This window comes from Crassostrea angulata, chromosome 8 (genome assembly GCF_025612915.1).
Source record: "Crassostrea angulata isolate pt1a10 chromosome 8, ASM2561291v2, whole genome shotgun sequence".
Classification (NCBI taxonomy): Eukaryota; Metazoa; Mollusca; class Bivalvia; order Ostreida; family Ostreidae; genus Magallana; species Magallana angulata.
In genome coordinates, this window is record NC_069118.1 from 40805073 (window position 1) to 40821778 (window position 16706).

The 16706-nt window shown below is 32.3% G+C and overlaps 1 long non-coding RNA gene across 1 annotated transcript; it reads left to right on the forward strand.

The window, feature by feature from the left end:
• Window positions 1–150: 150 nt before the first annotated feature.
• On the forward strand, window positions 151–5292 carry LOC128158018 (uncharacterized). The gene is made up of 2 exons (XR_008239907.1): window positions 151–1134; window positions 4996–5292. It is a non-coding gene; the product is annotated as an uncharacterized LOC128158018 (long non-coding RNA).
• The last annotated feature ends 11414 nt before the right edge of the window (window positions 5293–16706 follow it).

Consider the following 16706-nt stretch of genomic DNA (forward strand, 5'->3'; position numbering starts at 1 on the left):
GACCCTCTTGTTATTCTTCGGTTTCTTTTTATTATTATTTTATTAGGGTCTTCCGTTTCCGGAACGGAAGACCCTTTTGTTTTTCTTCGGTTTCTTTTTATTATTATTATACTTTTTCTTTTTTTTCTGACTCCTTTTTTGCTTCATTACTCAAAAAGTTTTCAACCGATTTCAATGAAATTTTCGGAGATTTTAGCAAGATATCGTCCCTCAAAGATGTTAAAGTTTTAAAGACAACGTCACTTCCGTTTTGACGTAACGTCATTTTTTAAATTTTTAAAAAGTCATTTTGTCCGGGACTTTTCTCAAAAATGCTTTAAGATAGAGGCTTGAAATTTTCAATGGTTATGATTTGGTCGATTTACCCCTGTAATGAGGCTATATAATAAATATTCGTTACTTCCGGTCGAAACCGGAAGCGAATCAAATTTTTCGAAAAATTGAATTTTTTGATCAAACAAAAAACGTATACGTAGTTTGTAGAGCTTTGTATGCTTAATCTAATGCTGAAAACCGTTTGAAATTTGGAGGATGCATTACAGAGATATCGGGGTTTAAAAACTGATTTTCCCGGAAATTTTGATGCCGCGTTCTTGGTTTCAAAAATAGTGCAAAATTCACACTGAAAGTAACTTCTACTGTAACAATTCGTACTGATAATAAAACTTTATTAAAAAAACATAAAATTAGATGCATATTGTAGAATTTGCAAAGCTAAATACAAAACTTAAATTCGTTTTAAAATCGGATACTGCATTGCAGAGATATCGCGGTTTAAATATTGATTTTTCCGGAAATGTTGATTCCTCGTTATTGGTTTAAAAAATAGTGCAAAATTCACACTGAAAGTAACTCCTGCTGAAAAGATTTCGTACAGGTCATAAAACCGAACTCCTTTTTATATAGTTAATCAGAGTGTTTATTGAAACAATTTCGTTAATTCGGTCGATAATTACGTTGTTAGTTTTTATTAGTCTTAATAGTTTAAATCGAAATAATTATCGTACGATTCACCATGTCAACTCGCCGTGTTTTGACTGCGAACAACAGCTGATAGCGGTGTGTCAGAAGAATGGCCTGCAAGACGGCGATAGTGGAAATTTCAGCTCAACTAACGTATGACAGATTATAAAGGTATGTTTCAATACAGGATATATCGTATTGACTTTTTCTTTTCAAGGTGTTTGTGCACTTTTCAATCTATTCCGACATTCCTCTGACTCTAACCTCCGCTTTTGACGTGCGTAACAATGTGAAAGCGGGCATTTGAGTCAGAGAAATCTCGGGATATTATCTGTCCAATGTATTTTCACGTGTATGTTTTGCACACTGCTCTTTTGAATTTCTATTTATTATCATGTATATGTATGTCTTGTTTTGTATTGAACAACACACCACACACTGTAAAACAGTGCAATTAAAAGGGGTGGGGGTCCAAAGGCACACAAGAGTAGAATGTTGTAATTAGAGTGCATGTTTGCATGATGATAACTTTACCCTAAATTTTTGAATATAGCAGATCTTTATCATATCACCTCCACTTAATGAATTAAAGAACTCGGACAGGCTTGTGCTTAATTAAATAAATATATTTGACATGGTAAATATTCAGTCTAATTAAAATTAGAACTTTTGTCTGGCTCGCCGTTATATATGATTATCGCCTGCGAAAGAGCATGTAAAACAGAGTGCAAGATGAAAAGAACTTTAAGTTCAGATTTTAGGTTAATGTTCCCTGATATTTATAAAACATTCTTCTCAAGATTTGATTATTTCACAGAACAATTGTAAATTCTTTGAGATTAGTTTATCTTTTATATATATTGAATTTTAATGATTCATTTTAGGTAAACTTTACATGCAGAACACATCTACATTGTAAACAATTTTTACAATAAGACAAATGTATGTAATAATTTTTACTACATGTGCCTCAGATCTCTCTCTCTCCCCCTCTCTCTCTCTCTCATGCTTTTAATCTTGGCAAAGCATCACAGAGCAACATCATTTTGTGCATATCTCTTTAGTAAAAGAAATCAACAATGCTTTGAATTTCAAAATGAGCAGGTATTATCGTGCAATCCCTCATTTTTTCATTGTGCAACTTAAATCCAAAGCTTTGTAAAATTGTTTATGGAATTTTATACATACTAAACATAATATTGTTTTTAAAACCTGTCATAAATTAGAAAAGAGAAAAAAATCCTCGCTAAATTTATTTGAGAAAAAAAAACCGAGTAGAATTCATCTAATAAAAAAAGGTATAGCAGAAAGTTATACGTTGAGGCTGTTCGGATGAAATACTGTAAGTCGTTTTAATTCCACCGTGTTAAAATTTCATGATTTTTACTAAAGTATCAATTGCGATGGTTTTAATTTCACGCTGCTTAAAAATTCAATTGATCAGAATAGAAGCATTTAAATTTCATAATATTTGGTTAAAGTGTTCAAACTAAGAAATGCTTCGTAGGAAAAATAAAAAAATAGGGGGAGGGTATACATGTCAGGGTATTTCTAAGTGATGTGATGCTTTTGTCATGATAATATCATGTATATGTATGTAGTTTTGAATAAGGTTTCTTATTTAGGGAGGTTGAACAACAGTTGACCTCTAAAAGATTAGGTAAAGATGCTTTATTTATGGAGAGCCCTATGAATCTGTGTCACTTAAATGGCCATATTTTTCTTAATCCTTAATGGAATTGGCAAAATGAGGTATACTTTTTCTCAGAATAGCATAAGCTTTGTAAGTTTAAGACAAGATGACTTTTCAGAGAATGTTAGTGTAAGTTTCAAGACTACATGGTATTTCAGATTTTTCATTTAACTGTAATTTTGAGTGGATTTTGTACCAAAAATTGTCTATTTTGGGAAAATGGATGATTTTGTTGGTTATATATGTCATTACATGATTTATTTTCTATAATATACAAGGGAAGTACCGGTAAATCAATGTGTAGAATGACCACCACTAGAGTAAATTGGCTTAGAAAGTTGGTATTTCCTATTCTGATGACAATTAATAGGCCTAAGTTAATTACCGTGATAAGAATTAATACTGTAAAAGAGTTTTGATCAATTGAATTATTTAAATTTTAAATTTGCAGCAATTTTGCTGTCTGATTTCATGAAATAACATTAAGCAACCTGACTTATATAACTCAATTTTTTTAAAACAGCATATTTTTCTTTCTGATCAAATAAAATTCACATGTAGACAAATGCAGTTATCAACTTGAGTCAAAAAACTCAAGTTTTTGCTCCTTCCTATCCAAAAGTGATACTTTAGATATATTTACAGAATTCAAAAAGCCATTACCATTACATGTTTGATATGTAAATGTACATTTGACCTTGAAATAACATCTGCTATAATAATTACTCTTGAAATGATCAAGAAACAACATATTTTTACCCTTTTATTGTATATATGCATCAAAAATGTAGGAAAACATGTAAAATTTGAACATTTATCATGGAATTCTCATCCGTCCCCAGTTACCCGGTTGTGTTTTAATTTCATTTTAATTAAGAGCAGACATCACACTTGTAGGTCTTACTCTTTTAGCAAAGTTAAAAGGAGACTAGAAACCAGAATAAATAAGATATTCACTAAATATGATTATAAGCTTACTGTTTCATGAAAACAAGAAATCACATATATGGCGCCATGTCTTTTTGTGAAAAAAATGTTACATTTCATCCATTTATCAAGAAAAGATCAATTTTCAATATCAGTGATGGTTGTTTTCAAATATGTGTGAGAAATGACTCAAGAGAATTGCCAAAAGTTTCATAATATTAGGTTAAAGTGTTCAAACTAATGCTTCTTAGGAAAATCAAAAAATAGGGGGATGGTATACATGTAAGGGTATTTCTAAGTGATGTGATGCTTTTGTCATGATAATATCATGTATATGTATGTAGTTTTGAATCAGGTTTCTTATTTAGGGAGGTTGAACAACAGTTGACCTATAAAAGATTAGATAAAGATGCTTTATTTATGGAGAGTCCTATGAATCTGTGTTAAATAGAGGAAAGTGGAAATGCTGGTTTCACTTAAATGGCCACATTTTTCTTAATCCTTAATGGAATTGGCAAAATGAGGTATACTTTTTCTCAAAATAGCATAACCTTTGTAAGTTTAAGACAAGATGACTTTTCAGAGAATGTTAGTGTAAGTTAAAGGTAGCAAGGGACAGTTTCGGATAAAGTACCCATCAATATTTTTGTAAAATTGAGAGTTGCTGTACTTGAAGGCTTATGAGTGTTGCTAAAATTCATGAAATGATTTTTAATGATTATCATTAGTTAGAGGGATGTCTCTTGTTGAAATTGATATTCAATATGTAGGCCCCATATGTTAGGTACATGAGATTCAGAAGTAAAATGCGAAACCTGCGGCTATGACTGTTGTGTTGACTTTAGACAGTGAAAATGCAAGTTACAGACGGGAAGGTAAATAACACGAAAAGTAGGTGGATGGGGCATTATAAACTATACACCGGTAAGTTTCTGACATGTGATGGTGCAACATGCACATGGTATGGAAGGTCAACCCTTTGCTGGGAATTGGCTGAAGGAGGTCTAAAAAGCTGAAAAATCATGAAAAATTAGCAAAATATGGAAGGGTCAAAATCTCATAAAAACCAGTCTGTAGAAAATTTTACAGGTTTTGACTAGTAATTTTCTTCAGAAATTGGTGATTGGCCTTATAAAGAGTGAATTAAAGGTATTTGTGCTGAATGGGAACTGAGGAAATTCTAGTTACAGGGTTCCGAAGACACACGTCCCCAGGCTACAATGAAATGTACATGTATTAAAAAAACCTGTCCTGTGCCATCTAATGTCACGTATCGGGATATGGCGTACTAATTACACTGCATGGTCAGTGTATTTTTTTTTCAGAAATACTATGCTTATGTTAATGTAAACACAGCTATTATTAGTACTGGTACATGTATTAACACAGCTTATTGATTTTTTTAATTTCAGATATTGGTGGCCACATGGTTTTTACCTGTTGATTCTTTTCAGCTCTTGAGGTTAACCTGTCACTTCTATACCCACATGCATATTCTTTAATGTGTTCTACAGACTATTTACCAGTAATTCAAATTAAATAGGATAATTCATGAACAGCTACTGTAATGGAACTTTAAGAAAGCATCATGCCTTGTTGTGGTTTGTGTTTGATAAGAAATTATAACAAACAAAATTATATATGGCTGTTTAAAGTAATTTACAATTGTTAGCTGTGAAAATTTGTTTTTCAATAAAAGTATGCAATTATGTTTCATTTATTTTGTTTTTAGCTCACCTGAGCCAAAGGCTCAAGTGAGCTTTTCTGATCACAATTTGTTGTTGTTGTAAACTTTTCATATTTTCATCTTCTTCTCAAGAAGCACTTGGCAGATTTCAACCAAATTTGGCACTAAACACCACTAGGTGAAGGGGATTCAAATTTGTTCAAATGAAGGGCCACACCTCTTTAAAGGGGAGATAATTGAGAATTATTGAACATTTGTTGGTATTTTTCAAAAATCTTCTTCTCAAAAACTATTCGGCCTGAAAAGCTTAAACTTGTGTGGAGGCATCCTCATGTGGTGTAGATTCAAGTTTGTTCAAATCATTGTCCCCGGGGGTAGGGAGGGGCCACAAGAGGGGGATCAAGTTTTACATAGGAATATATAGAGAAAATCTTTGAAAATCTTCTTCTCAAAAACTATTAGGCCAGAAAAGCTCAAATTAAAGTGGAAGCATCCTCAGGTAGTGTAGATTCAAGTTTGTTCAAATCATAGTCCCAGGTGATATGGTGGGGCCACAATGGGGGAATGGATTTTTACATAGGAATATATAGAGAAAATATTTAAAAATCTTTTTTTCAGAAACTAATCAGCCAGGAAAGCTGAAACTTATGTGGAAGCATCCTCAGGTAGTGTGGATACAAAGTTGTGAAAATCATGACCCCGGGGGTAGGTTTGGGCCACAATGGGTGGGGGGGGGGGTCAAAGTTTAACATAGAAATATATAGAGTAAATATTTTAAAATCTTCTTCTCAGAAACTAATCAGACAGATGATTCTTTATAATTGTTAAGACTTTGGCCCTAGGACAGTTTTTTGGCCTCACAAGAAGGTTCAGAGTTTGATGTAGGTTTATATCCCATATATAAACTTTTGTTAAGGATCTTTTTGAGAACTGCAATACTCAACATGCGATATGACTATAAAATGAATATAAAATCATCCTTTTAGAAAAGGAACTAATGATTATAAACATAAGAATATTTAGGGGGGGAAATGGATTTTATTTATACAGGATCTACATGTATTATTGTACATTGTCCAGATAGTTTGCATTGTGACTCCATTAAGCTGATTTTATCATACCTATTGTTCCTCAGGTGAGCGATGTGGCCCATTTGCCTCTTGTTTTAGTTTTTCATTGTTTTTCAATATTAAAAATTAAACATATGTAACCTACGGTATATTTCATGATGAGTACAAAACAAAAATCCGTTTTTAAATCGAACGATGCATAACAGATATCGGGGTTTAAAAATTGATTTTTCGGAAATTTTGATTCTGCGTTTTTGGTTTCAAAAATAGCGTAAAGTTCAAACTCGTACCAAAAATAATTCAATTTTTGTTAAGTACTTTGACACCTTCGGAATTATTTTTTTGTTAAGTCGTTCTTAAAATCGTTAAGGTTTTTGTTAATTCGTACATAGTATCATTCGTATTTTTTTATCTTTTAGTTAAAGTTGGTCTTGTTATTGATTTAAACACTCTGCTTCTTGCAGGAACATCAAGCTTTACTCTTGACATTAACGGAAGACCCACTCGTTGCTTTGCAACGAGCTTTGCTCTAGTTTCTTTTTCTTTTTTTTCTGACTCCTTTTCGGCTTCATAACTCAAAAAGTTTTCAACCTATTTAAAGGAAACTTTCAGGGATTATGTGCAATGATAATGCCTCAAAGATGTTAAACTTTCCATAACAACATCACTTCCGTTTTGACGTGACGTCATTTTAAAACTTTAAAAAAAGTCATTTTGTCCGCGACATTTCTCAAAAACGCTTTAAGACAGAGTCTTCAAATTTTCTGTGGTTGTGGATTTGGCAATTTACATGTGCAATAAGACTGGGAAAAAAAATCCGTCACTTCCGGTCGAAACCGGAAGTGATGCAAATTTTTCGAAAAAATGAATTTTCTGATCAAATCAAAAATGAATATGTGTTTTATAAAGCTTATGAAGCTGAATCTAACACTGAAATCCGTTTTAAAATCGGACAATGCATTAAAGAGATATCGGGGTTTAAAAATTGGTTTTTCCGGAAATTTTGTTTCCGCGTCCTTGGTTTAAAAAATAGCGGAATGTTCAAAGTAAAGGTAACTCGTACCAAAAATAATTGTTAAGTCGTACTTGAACACATTTGGATTTTTTTTGTTAAGTCGTTCTTGAAATCAGGAAGGTTTTTGTTAAGTCGTACTTAAAATCATTCGGATTTTGTTAAGTCGTACCAGGAATAATTTGATTTTTTCATCTTTTTATTTTAGCTACTCTTGTTATTGGTTCAAGAGCTCTGCTTCTTACAGGAACTTCCAGCTTTACTTCCGACATTAACGAAAGACCCACTCGTTGCTTTGCAACGAGCTTTGCTCTAGTTATTATTCTTTTTCTTTTCTTCTGACTCCTTTTTTGCTTCATAACTCAAAAAAAGTTTAACCGATTTTGATGACATTTTCAGAGATATTTGCAAGATGGCGTCCCTCAAAAATGTCAAAGTTTTAAAGAGAACGTCACCTCCGTTTTGACGTTACGTCATTTTTAAAAATTTCAAAAAGTCATTTTGTCCCGGACTTTTCTCAAAAATGCTTTAAGATAGAGGCTTGAAATTTTCAATGGTCATGGTTTGGTCGATTTACCTCTGTAATAAGGCCGGAAATGAAAATCTGTCACTTCCGGTCGAAACCGGAAGTGAAACAAATTTTTCGAAAAAATGAATTTTCTGATCAAATCAAAAATGAATATGTGTTTTGTAGAGCTTATTAAGCTGAATCTAACACTGAAAGCCGTTTTAAAATTGGATAATGCATCACAGAGATATCGGGGTTTAAAAATTGATTTTTCCGGAAATTTTGATTCCGCGTCCTTGGTTTAAAAAATAGCGTAATGTTCAAAGTAAAATTAACTCGTACCAAAAATAATTGTTAAGTCGTACAGTAACACATTCGGATTTTTTTTGTTAAGTCGTTCTTGAAATCGGAAAGGTTTTTGTTAAGTCGTACCTAAAATCATTCGTATTTTGTTAAGTCGTACCAGGAATAATTCGATTTTTTTATCTTTTTATTTTAGTTACTCTTGTTATTGGTTTAAGAGCTCTGCTTCTTACAGGAACTTCCAGCTTTACTTCCGACATTAACGGAAGACCCACTCGTTGCTTTGCAACGAGCTTTGCTCTAGTCATTATTATACTTTTTTTTTTCTGACTTCTTTTCGGCTTCATAACTCAAAAAGATTTTGACCGATTTTTATGAAACTTTCAGAGATAATGTGAAATTATAATGGCTCAAAGATTTTAAAGTTTCTAGAGCAACGTCACTTCCGTTTTTACGTTACGTCATTTTTAAAAATTTCAAAAAGTCATTTTGTCCGCGGCTTTTTTCAAAAACGATTCAAGATAGAAAGTTGAAATTTTTCGAGCTTATATATTGATCGTTTTGCCTTTGTAATAAGGCTGAAAATGAAAATCCGTCACTTCCGGTCGAAACTGGAAGTAAATCAAATTTTTCGAAAATTTGAATTTTTTGATCAAATAAAAAACGTATATGTATTTTGTAAAGCTGAATAAACTGAATCTAACATTGAAAACCGTTTATAAATCGGATGATTCATTACAGAGTTATTGGGGTTTAAAAATTGATTTTTCCGGAAATTTTGATTCCACGTTATTGGTTTAAAAGTTAAAAGTTAAATTAACTCGTACGTAAAATAATTGTTAAGTCGTACTTATACACATTCGGATTTTTTTGTTAAGTTGTTCTTGAAATCGAAAAGATTTTCGTTAATTCGTACTTAAAATCATTCGGGTTTTGTTAAGTCGTACCAGGAATAATTCGATTTTTGAATCTTTTTATTTAATATACTCTTGCTATTGGTTTAAGAGTTCTGCTTCTTACAGGAACTTCAAGCTTTGCTTCCTACATTAACGGAAGACCCACTCGTTGCTTTGCAACGAGCTTTGCTCTAGTTATTAGGGTCTTCCGTTTCCAACGGGAGACCCTCTTGTTATTCTATTGTTTCTTTTTATTATTAGGGTCTTCCGTTTTCAACGGAAGACCCTCTTGTTATTCTTCGGTTTCTTTTTATTAGGGTCTTCCGTTTCCAACGGAAGACACTCTTGTTATTCTATTGTTTCTTTTTATTATTATTATTATTATTCTTTTTCTTTATTTTTCTGACTTTTTTAAAGCTTAATATCTCAAAAAGTTTTCAACGGATTTACATGAAACTTTTAGGGATTATGAAACATCATCGTCCCTTAAAGATGTTAAATTTTTAACTACAACGTCACTTCTGTTTTTACGTTACGTCAATTTTTAAATCTAAAAAAAGTGATTTTGTCCAGGGCGTTTTTCAAAAACGCTTTAAGATAGAGACTTGGAATTTTCTGTGTTGAAGCATTGATCGTTTTTTTTTGGACATAAGGCTGGAATTTAGTTTCCGTCACTTCCGGTCCAAACCGGTAGTATTTTAAAATTTTCAAATTTTCGAATTTTTCGTTTCAATTTCAAATGTTTATGAGGTTTGTAGAGTTGGTCATGCTGAATACAAAACTGAAATCCGTTTGAAAATCGGACGATGCATTACAGAGATATCGGGGTTTAAAAATTGATTTTTCCGGAAATTTTGATTCCGCGTCCTTGGTTTGAAAAATAGCGTAATGTTCAAAGTAAAATTAACTCGTACCAAAAATAATTGTTAAGTCGTACCTGAACACATTCGGATTTTTTTTTGTTCAGTCGTTCTTAAAATCGGAAAGATTTTTGTTAAGTCGTACTTAAAATCATTCGTATTTTGTCAAGTCGTACCAGGAATGATTCGATTTTTTTTCATCTTTTTTTAGTTTCTCTTGTTATTGCTTTAAGAGATCTGCTTCTTACAGGGACTTCCAGCTTTACTTCCGACATTAACGGAAGACCCACTCGTTGCTTTGCAACGAGCTTTGCTCTAGTTCTTATTATTATTATTCTTTTTATTTTTTTTCCAACTCAAATATTTCAAAAACGCTTGCATCGATTGTTTTGAAATTTACAGGTGTAATGTGTATCTAAAAGATCTCTTTGATATGAAAAAAATATTTGATGACGTCATCAATTTCGTCAGATATTGACGTTTTTCACGTTTTAAAAAGTGATTTTGTCCGGAGCTTTTCTCATTTTTGATTTAAGATAAAGCTTCGAGATTTACAGAGAAGGTAGAACAATCGTTTTACTTATGACATAAGGCTGGAAACTCAATTCGGACACTTCCGGTCGAAACCGGAAGCAAAACCAATTTTTTTGAATTTGCATGTTTTTCAATTTTAAAAATTTTACGTACGAGTCTTACAGTAACTTTCATGCTGAGTTCAAAACTGAAATCCGTTTTTAAATCGGACGATGCATTACAGAGATATCGGGGTTTAAAAATTGATTTTTCCGGAAATTTTAATTCCACGTCCTTGGTTTAAAAAATAGCGTTTTGTTTAAAGTGAAATTAATTCGTACCAAAAAACATTGCTAAGTCGTACTTAAACACATTCGGATTTTTTTTTGTTAAGTCGTACTTAAAATGATTCGGATATTGTTAAGTCGTACCAGGAATAATTCGATTGTTTTCATCTTTTTTATTTTAGTTACTCTTGTTATTGGTTTAGGAGCTCTGCTTCTTACAGGAACTTCCAGCTTTACATCCGACATTAACGGAAGACCCACTCGTTGCTTTGCAACGAGCTTTGCTCTAGTTATTATACTTTTTCTTTTTTTTTCTGACTCCTTCTCGGCTTTATAACTCCAAAAGTTTCCAACCGATTTTAATGAAACTTTCAGAGATAATGTGAAACTATTATAGCTCAAAGATGTTAAAGTTTCCTTGACAACGTCACTTCCGTTTTGACGTAACGTCATTTTTAAAATTTTCAAAATGTCATTTTGTCCGCGGCGTTTCTCAAAAACTTTTTAAGAAAGAGGCCTGAAATTTTCAATGGTTATGATTTGGTCGATTTACCTCTGTAATAAGGCTGGAAATGAAAATCTGTTACTTCCGGTCGTAACCGGAAGTGAAACAAATTTTTCGAAAAAATGAATTTTCTGATCAAATCAAAAATGAATATGTGTTTGTAGAGCTTATTAAACTGAATCTAACACTGAAAGCCTTTTAAAAATCGGACGATGCATTACAGAGATATTGGGGTTTAAAAATTGATTTTTCCGGAAATTTTGATTCCGCGTCCTTGGTTTAAAAAATTGCGTAATGTTCAAAGTAAAATTAACTCGTACCAAAAATAATTGTTAAGTCGTACTTGAACACATTCGGATTTTTTTGTTAAGGCGTTCTTGAGATCGGAAAAGTTTTTGTTAAGTCGTACTTAAAATCATTCGTATTTTGTTAAGTCGTACCAGGAATAATTCGATTTTTTTCATCTTTTTATTTTAGTTATTATTGTTGTTGGTTTAAGAGTTCTGCTTCCTACAGGAACTTCCAGCTTTACTTCCAACATTAACGGAAGACCCACTCGTTGCTTTGCAACGAGCTTTGCTCTAGTTAGGGTCTTCCGTTTCCAACGGAAGACCCTTTTGTTATTCTTCGGTTTCTTTTTATTATTATTATACTTTTTCTTTTTTTTTCTGACTCCTTCTCGGCTTTATAACTCAAAAAGTTTCCAACTGATTTTTATGAAACTTTCAGACGTAATGTGAAACTATTATCCCTTAAAGATGTTAAAGTTTTCTTGACATCGTCACTTCCGTTTTGACGTGACGTCATTTTTAAAATTTTCAAAAAGTCATTTTGTCCGCGGCGTTTCTCAAAAACGCTTTAAGATAGAAGCTTGAAAATTTCAATGGTTATGATTTGGTCGATTTACCTCTGTAATAAGGCTCGAAATGAAAATCTGTCACTTCCGGTCGAAACCGGAAGTGAAACAAATTTTTCGAAAAAATGAATTTTCTGATCAAATCAAAAATGAATATGTGTTTTGTAGACCTTGTCAAGCTGAATCTAACACTGAAAGCCGTTTTAAAATCGGATGATGCATTACAGAGATATCGGGGTTTAAAAATTGATTTTTCCGGAAATTTTGATTCCGCGTCCTTGGTTTAAAAAATAGCGTTATGTTCAAAGTAAAATTAACTCGTACAAAAAATAATTGTTAAGTCGTACTTAAACACATTCGGATTTTTTTTGTTAAGTCGTTCTTGAAATCGAAAAGGTTTTTGTTAATTCGTAATCAGAATAATTCGGATTTTGTTAAGTCGTACCAAGAATAATTCGATTTTTTTCATCTTTTTATTTTTATTACTCTTGTTATTGGTTTAAGAGCTCTGCTTCTTACAGGAACTTCCAGCTTTACTTCTGACATTAACGGAAGACCCACTCGTTGCTTTGCAACGAGCTTTGCTCTAGTTATTATTAGGGTCTTCCGTTTTCAACGGAAGACCCTCTTGTTATTCTTCGGTTTCTTTTTATTATTAGGGTCTTCCGTTTTCAACGGAAGACCCTTTTGTTTTTCTACGGTTTCTTTTTTTTCTTATTCTTATTATTATTATTCTTTTTATTTTTTTTCCAACTCAAATATTTCAAAAACGCTTGCATCGATTGTTTTAAAATTTACAGGTGTAATGTGTATCTAAAAGATCTCTATGATATGAAAAAATTATTTGATGACGTCATCAATTTCGTCAGATATTGACGTTTTTCACGTTTTAAAAAGTGATTTTGTCCGGAGCTTTTCTCATTTTTGATTTAAGATAAAGCTATGAGATTTACAGAGAAGGTAGAACAATCGTTTTACTTATGACATAAGGCTGGAAACTCAATTCGGCCACTTCCGGTCGAAACCGGAAGCAAAACCAATTTTTTTGAATTTTCATGTTTTTCAATTTTTAAAATTTTACATACGTATCTTACAGTAATTTTTATGCTGAGTTCAAAACTGAAATCCGTTTTTGAATCGGACGATGCATTACAGAGATATCGGGGTTTAAAAATTGATTTTTCCGGAAATTTTGATTCTGCGTCCTTGGTTTAAAAAATAGCGTTTTGTTTAAAGTGAAATTAACTCGTACCAAAAATAATTGCTAAGTCGTACTTAAACACATTCGGATTTTTTTGTTAAGTCGTTCTTGAAATCAGAAAGGTTTTTGTTAAGTCGTACTTAAAATGATTCGGATATTGTTAAGTCGTACCAGGAATAATTCGATTGTTTTCATCTTTTTACTTTAGTTACTTTTGTTATTGGTTTAGGAGCTCTGCTTCTTACAGGAACTTCCAGCTTTACATCCGACATTAACGGAAGACCCACTCGTTGCTTTGCAACGAGCTTTGCTCTAGTTAGGGTCTTCCGTTTTCAACGGAAGACCCTCTTGTTATTCTTCGGTTTCTTTTTATTATTATTATTATTATTCTTTTTCTTTTCTTCTGACTCCTTTTTTGCTTCATAACTCAAAAAGTGTTTAACCGATTTTGATGAAATTTTCAGAGATTTTTGTAAGTTGGCGTCCCTCAAAAAAATTAAAGTTTTAAAGAGAACGTCACTCCCGTTTTGACGTGACGTCATTTTTAAAAATTTCAAAAAGTCATTTTGTCCCGGACTTTTCTCAAAAACGCTTTAAGATAGAGGCTTGAAATTTTGAATGGTTATGATTTGATCGATTTACCTCTGTAATAAGGCTGGAAATGAAAATCTATCACTTCCGGTCGAAACTGGAAGTAAAACAAAATTTTCGAAAAAATGAATTTTCTGATTTAATCAAAAATGTATATGTGTTTTGTAGAGCTTATTAAGCTGAATCTAACACTGAAAGCCGTTTTAAAATCGGACGATGCATTGCAGAGATATCGGGGTTTAAAAATTGATTTTTCCGGAATTTTTGATTCTGCGTCCTTGGTTTAAAAAATAGCGTAATGTTCAAAGTAATATTAACTCGTACCAAAAATAATTGTTAAGTCGTACTTGGACACATTCGGATTTTTTTTTGTTAAGTCGTTCTTGAAATCAGAAAGGTTTTTGTTAAGTCGTACTTAAAATCATTCGGATTTTGTTAAGTCGTACCAGGAATAATTCGATTTTTCATCTTTTTATTTTAGTTACTCTTGTTATTGGTTTAAGAGCTCTGCTTCTTACAGGAACTTCCAGCTTTACTTCCGACATTAACGGAAGACCCACTCGTTGCTTTGCAACGAGCTTTGCTCTAGTTATTATTATTATTCTTTTTCTTTTCTTCTGACTCCTTTTTTGCTTCATAACTCAAAAGATTTTTAACTGATTTTGATGAAATTTTCAGAGATTTTTGCAAGTTAGCGTCCCTTAAGAATGTTAAAATTTTGAAGAAAACGTCACCTGTGTTTTGACGTGACGTCATTTTTAAAAATTTCGAAAAGTCATTTTGTCCCGGACTTTTCTCAAAAATGCTTTAAGATAGAGGCTTGAAATTTTCAATGGTTATGATTTGGTCGATTTACCTCTGTAATAAGGCTGGAAATGAAAATCTGTCACTTCCGGTCGAAACCGGAAGTGAAACAAATTTTATGAAAAAATGAATTTTCTGATCGAATCAAAAATGTATATGTGTTTTATAGAGGTTAATAAGCTGAATCTAACACCGAAAGCCGTTTTTAAATCGGACGATGCATTACAGAGATATCTGGGTTTAAAAATTGATTTTTCCGGAAATTTTGATTCCACGCTATTGGTTTAAAAAATAGCATAAAGTTAAAAGTTAAATTAATTCGTACCAAAAATAGTTGTTAAGTCGTACTTGAACAAATTCGGATTTTTTTTGTTAAGTCGTTCTTGAAATCGGAAAGGTTTTTGTTAAGTCGTACTTAATATCATTCGTATATTGTTAAGTCGTACCAGGAATAATTCGATTTTTTTCATCTTTTTATTTTAGTTACTTTTGTTATTGGTTTAAGAGCTCTGCTTCTTACAGGAACTTCCAGCTTTACTTACGACATTAACGGAAGACCCACTCGTTGCTTTGCAACGAGCTTTGCTCTAGTTCTTCTTATTCTTCTTCATCCAAATTTGTCCAAGCCGTAACTTAAATACCCTTTGACATTAAGACTTCAAACTTGGAACATAGGTAGATGGTATTGAGAAGGAGTGCACGCCACCAAAATGTTTGACCTTGACCTATTTTCTTTTTCAAGGTCAAGCGTTTTATAAAAAATAGTGTTTGGAATATAACACAAGATTCCTTAAACTTACAAACTTTTAACTTGTATCATAGATAGATGGTATATAGTCCAGTTGAACCTTACCAAAAATTTTGACCTTGACCTTAAAATTTTATTTCAAGGTCAAATCAGAAAAAACTTCATTGTTCACCTCCTAAATATTCTTTGACAGAAGGACTTCAAACTTTACACAAAGAACAATTATAATACACTGAGGTGTACTTTTGATAAATATTTGACCTTGACCTTGTTTTACTCAAGGTCAACTTGAGAAAAAATAATTAAGTTTTGTCTGGGTGATAACTTAGATACCTTTTGACATTAAGACTTCAAACTTGGAACATAGGTAGATGGTATTGAGAAGAAGTGCACGCCATCAAAATATTTGACCTTGACCTATTATCTTCTTCAAGGTCAAGCGTTTTATAAAAAATATAGTCCGGACCATAACACAAGACTCCTTAATCATACAATCTTTTAACTTGTATCATACATAGATGGTATATAGTCCAGTTCAACCATACCAAAATTTTTGACCTTGACCTAAAAATTTTAATTTCAAGGTCAAATCAGAAAAAACTTCATTGTTCACCTCCTAAATATTCATTGACAGAAGGACTTCAAACTTTACACAAAGAACAATTATAATACACTGAGGTGTACTTTTGATAAATATTTGACCTTGACCTTGTTTTACTCAAGGTCAACTTGAGAAAAAATAATTAAGTTTTGTCTGGGTGGTAACTTAGATACCTTTTGACAGTAAGACTTCAAACTTGGAACGTAGGTAGATGGTATTGAGAAGAAGTGCACGCCATCAAAATTTTTGACCTTGACCTATTATCTTCTTCAAGGTCAAGCGTTTTATAAAAAATATAGTCCGGACCATAACACAAGACTCCTTAATCATACAATCTTTTAACTTGTATCATACATAGATGGTATTTAGTCCAGTTCAACCTTACCAAAATTTTTGACCTTGACCTAAAATTTTTATTGGTAACTTGGATACCTTTTGACATTAAGGCTTCAAACTTGGAACATAGGTAGATGGTATTGAGAAGGAGTGCACGCCTCCATAATTTTTGACCTTGACCAATCTTGTGTCTCAAGTTAATTCATTTTCTAAACTGTATCATATATGGATGATATCTAACATATAGCTGACTTCATTCTTTTTCACTTTTTAAATTTGCCCCATATTACAATCCTTGGGGAGAAGGGGAGACATGTGTTTTTTTGTATAAAAAAACAATACCCA